Source organism: Athene cunicularia, assembly GCF_003259725.1.
Source record: "Athene cunicularia isolate RWA chromosome 10 unlocalized genomic scaffold, athCun1 chr10_part1, whole genome shotgun sequence".
NCBI classification, from domain to species: Eukaryota; Metazoa; Chordata; class Aves; order Strigiformes; family Strigidae; genus Athene; species Athene cunicularia.
The window spans coordinates 42973-47937 of record NW_020799112.1 but is presented as its reverse complement, the minus strand read 5'-3'; the positions used below and the strand labels follow the sequence as shown (position 1 = coordinate 47937).

Below are 4965 nucleotides of genomic sequence, written 5' to 3'. Positions count from 1 at the left end.
TCCCCGGTGGTGGTGACCCTGCCGGGCCCCATCCTCACCTCTTTCCCCCAGAGCACAGCCGTGGGATCCTCTCTGTCGGCTGCTGTTGGGAGCTCCCTCAGCTCCGGGGGGGTTCCCATCTCTTCTGGGGGCGGCCTTGGCCTGGGAGGGTCAGGGCTGTGTCTGCCTCCCCCCCGCTGCAGTATGAACTGCTGAATGCGGTGGGTCATCCCCTTTGGAGCAGGCTGGAAGACAAGCACCTTGCAGCAGCAGGATTGTGGCCATGGCGTGCAGATGGGTTGGGTGTCCTCAGCTCACCTGGCAGGAGGGATCTGTGCCCTCACTGCTCCTCACTGCACGGCAGGTCTCACCATGTCTCCTGTGGCTCTGCATGGCTCTGAGCTCCTCGAGAAAGGGCTCCTTCTCCTCTGCTTTGCTGAACCTCCTGCTGCTGTGGGGAGGGTGCTGGAGTTAGGGACTGCTCTTGGTGGGCCGGGATGGCCAGCAGGTAGAGCAGAATGGGAAAAGGCTTTGTGTGGAGCTTGTCCTTGGGAAACGGGCCATTCTCTGTGCATCCCTGAACCCTGCAGATGTGTTTCTTGCTCTCTGCTCAGTGCCAGTGTCTTTCTTCCTTCTCATTAAAGACTTTGTGCAGCAGAGTTGTGTGGAGTCCTGTGGTGGTTTGTTCTTCTCCTGCCTCGCTTAACACTCGTCTCTGCAAGGAAGAGCAAGCAGCCTCTGTCCCGAGCTTACGCCACATTGAGCCTGGAGCTCCAACGCACTGGAATTAAGCAAGCAGGCAAGAGAAAGACCAGAAAGCCTCGGTCAGATGGAGAGTGAGCATCTAACGTGGTGATCTCAGCCCTGTGATACCTCTCATGGTCAGCCTTGAGTCTGGCCACTGAAAGCACTCAAGAGCTGATCTCGGTTCTTCTGCCAGTGTACCCAGTGCACCTTTGCTTGTATGGTCAGGAAGCAGTGACTTTTCACTGCCTGCCCCGAGTACCCCCTGGCATTGGACAGAAGCAGGTTTACCAACTGGGCGGAGATGACAACACTCCCTGAGGTGGCAGGAAAAAATGGACACGTGCTCAGCTGGGTTGTGGAGGGCTGCTTCAGACACAGGCAGGGACAAGTTGCCTTCTGAGCCTGAATCTCAGCCACAGCCCTGCCATTTGGAAGCCAGGTTTATTCCTCCTTTCATTTTGGTGATGCACCTTGGTGCTCACAGGTGTTTTGGAGGAAGAAAGCACCTAAGCTGCTCAGCAGAAAAGCAAAGCCTCCTACATGCAAATGTGCAGCCAAGCACAAAGAAATGTGCGGTGTCCCTGTTTAGTGTCACAGATGATGCATTTCTCTCCTCAGTTCTGTGCCATCAAAATGTCTCAGCAGTCATTTTTGTTCAAGATGCATGAACTTTGTAGGAAGTACACATCTTCCCCAACTGAATGCTGTTGCTTCTGCTTTCTCTCTTGGTCTAATCTGCTCCCAGCAGCAAGCAGAATGTCTTCTTCAAGCTTTATTTGCTCTGCAGAAGACCTGGACATCTGCATGTTAAGTGCTCTTAGACAGACTCCATGGGTGTCCTTTTTGTGGCCCATATCCACTTCTGCTGAACTAGGGGCTCTGTCAGGCCTGCCAAAGGGACACTAATTTGATCAAGGATTTGGTTCAGCTGCCTTACAGAACTGGCTGGGAGACCTAGGGTTGCTTAGCCTTGGGAAGGGAACACTGAGGTGGCATCTTATGCATCTCTTCAGACACCTGGGATAGGCGGGTGGACAGCTGGAGCACAGAAAAGAGACCCATCCTCTTGTCAGTGCTGCCCAGTGAGTGGGCAAGAAGCAATGCGTGCAAGTGGAAATACGACAAAAGCCACACACAGTAACCCTGTTTTACTGTGAGGGTGATCAAACACCAGTGCCCCAACTGGTCAAATGTAAATGTTAATACACACCTTTTGATAAGTCCTCTCAACTGTTCTTTGCAAACTTCATGTGAAAAACAGGCATTGCAACTCTCACTATCATTGGTGGTGTAGGAATAAATTCCAGCATGTGGGTATGGAGTGAAAAGAACAAAAGTGCTGTCTTTCATCTCTGGACATAGGCGGTGTGATGGCAACATGATGTCATAAGGGAATTTCAATAAAGAAGTTGCAGTGCCACTCTTCATAATCACCTATTTGTACCATTGCTGACGACAGACTGGGACTCCGTAGATACTGTGCTAACACAAACTCCACATACAACCCCACTGCTCAGAATGATTTTTGACTGTCAGCACAGCACAGACCATGGGTCTTTTTCTTTAATCAACCATGGAAATGAGAGACTTGAGAAGTTTTGTCCCCTTTCAGTAGAGAGTCAAGTTGTGAGAAACTCCTTGTGCTTTCCTGGGACCACAGGCTGTAGCTGCAAGATCAATGAGGGTGTTTCAGTTCATAGCTGCCAGGAACATCACTACAACCAATTCCAGTAAACTTCAGGATGTCTCTGCAATGCTGAAGCCTGGACAAGGTAGGTCAGCAGCCTTGCACATGGGCTGGGCACTGCTTTGCTGATTAAGGATACCAATTAAACTCAGACACCAGAGTGAAAAGAGCAGGCGTATTTTACTGGTGATAACTGAATAATGTAACAGTGTAATACAGAAAACATGCAGTAAGAAAAAGCAGAATAGTGCATTTAAAGCAGCAAACAGGAAAATACAGGGTAATGCATCAAATCATTACTACATGAGAGAGAGAATGGAGATTAAGAAAAATACATCACCACTTGCATACATTGCCATCATCCAGCCCCGCAGTGGCTGGGCAGCCCCGGTCACAGCGAGGGTTTGCAGAGCCTGTCCCGGCAAGCGGGAAATCCTACGCGGTGTGTCCATCCATAGGTGAGGCTTCCAAAGTCTCTGCAAACGGGCCCAGCCTTATATACCAGAGATTGACAGGCCAGAATAGCTGGCACCTTTGTTTTGGGTGGAAAATTTCCGTTTTCATTCTCCTGTTGGATTCCACCCAAAGCCTGGCCAGGACTCAGGGGGGGAAACCAAGGGCGTTTCTAACAAGGCCAGATCCTTGGGTTCTCAGCCTTGAACAGGCTGAGCAAGGGAAGCTGGATACAATCTCTCCTCACTCCTGATTATATTCTGTCTAAGCTGCATCTTTCACTAGTGAGTTTACATACTTTGTTAACGATTACATGCCAAGTTAGCAGCTTCGGCTTGGGGCCTGTTCAGACTTCAGTATTTCAATGCTTTAGCACTTTTTACATCAGCATAAGTGGGTTGCTATAACTTAGTACAATACCTACTAGCACAATGGCTTTCAGTTATAAAATATACAGGATACATCTATAGATCAACTCTGGCTTGGGCTGGTTGTCCAAGCCTTAGCACTTCAGGCATATAGGTTCTCTGAGACATGCAGTCTTAAATGTTAAACAGAGTATTTCAAACCAAGTTACAGTGCATACCAGAGTCTGTTTTCAGGAAAGAACGCCATAGAGGAAATAATGGTCTGCTCTGAACACAGATATTGTACATAATAACATCCCCTCTGAAGGGGGAAAAAAACACACTTTTGACCAGCCAGCACTGGAGAGATGGAAAATGTAGAGGAGGATGGAGAGCAAATACATTACATACAGAACAGGAATGCTCCCACTGTATCCCCAAAATGCATGCCTGGCCTCATGAATCAAAGTGTATGCCTTCGTCCCTACCCAGGCATTCTTGATCTTCATCTTTACCCTGCCATTGCAGCATGATTTTTTGCCAGGTGCAATCAGCTACAGTAGCAGGTCCAGCTCTGGACCATATCAAAATGCCTTCTCCTCTGGCTCCTGTACCAACACCACAGTGAAGAGCCCAGCCTGGAGCCACCTCAGCAGGAAGAATACGCTGGTCTCAACAGGGCCCCAAGCAGCTGATGCTGTATCAGATTTTCTCTGCAGCAGCACCCTCACCTGGGATCTCTGGGGAAGAAACTGGGGAGAACCAGGGGTGAAGAGAGGGCCTGCCCAGCAAAGCAGATGTATCATGTCAGCAAATAGAAGACAGAGCAGAGGCCATTGCCTCTCACGCAGGGTTACAGGGACAGCACCTTGCCTCTGTGCTACTCTGATCACAGCAGTCCGGGGTTGCATAATGGTGCTTGCAAGACCTGGGCAACGAAGCTGGTGCGGGGTCTGGAGCACATGTCATACTAGGAGCAGCTGAGGGGGTTTAGTCTGGAGAAGAGGAGGCTGAGGGGAGACCTCCTGGCCCTCTGCAACTCCCTAACAGGAGGGTGCAGAGAGGGGGGATGAGTCTCTGGAGCCAAGGACCCAGCGCCAGGCCCCGAGGGAATGGCCTCAAGCTGCCCAGGGCAGGGTCAGACTGGCTCTGAGGAAGGATTTCTTTGCAGAAGGGGCTGTTGGGCGTTGGGATGGGCTGCCCAGGGCAGGGGGGCAGTAGTCCCCATCCCTGGAGAGGTTGAAGAGTCGGGCTGACCCAGCGCTGAGGGGTCTGGGGGAGTTGGGAATGGTCAGGGTGAGGATCATGGTTTGACTGGAGGAGCTTCAAGGTCCTTTCCAACTTGCTTGATTCTGTGGGGGTTTGTGAGACGCAGCAGCAGGGATGAGCTTTACCCCCCTTACAGGCCTGGGAGCAGGCACAGATACTCGGGTCAGGGGCCAGGTAGGTGATGCCAGAGGCCATATGGAACCAGCGCTGGCCTGGCTGCTAAAAGCAGCTTTTACACTGAGCAATATAGCTGCCTGCTGGGCACCTCGCTCTGTGCTTGTTTCCTTACTGGTGGGGGCTGAACTTGCTGGGGGAAGCTGAGCAGGCTGTTCTGGAGCAGGAGAGGCAAGGCACCGTGGAGCGTGGCTGAAGAAAAGTTTTTCTGCGTTGGCCGGGAATCGAACCCGGGTCAACTGCTTGGAAGGCAGCTATGCTCACCACTATACCACCAACGCGCCCCTGCGCCCCCGCCCGTCCCCGTGC

General features: G+C 51.4%; 1 non-coding gene and 1 pseudogene across 1 annotated transcript; both read right to left on the bottom strand.

Annotated features, from left to right (window-relative positions):
• LOC113483917 overlaps positions 1 to 119 on the bottom strand; it is a 7819-nt pseudogene extending 7700 nt beyond the window's left edge.
• Positions 120 to 4865: 4746 nt separating this feature from the next.
• On the bottom strand, positions 4866 to 4937 carry TRNAG-UCC. Its single transcript has one exon. It is a non-coding gene; the product is annotated as a tRNA-Gly (tRNA).
• Positions 4938 to 4965: the final 28 nt, after the last annotated feature.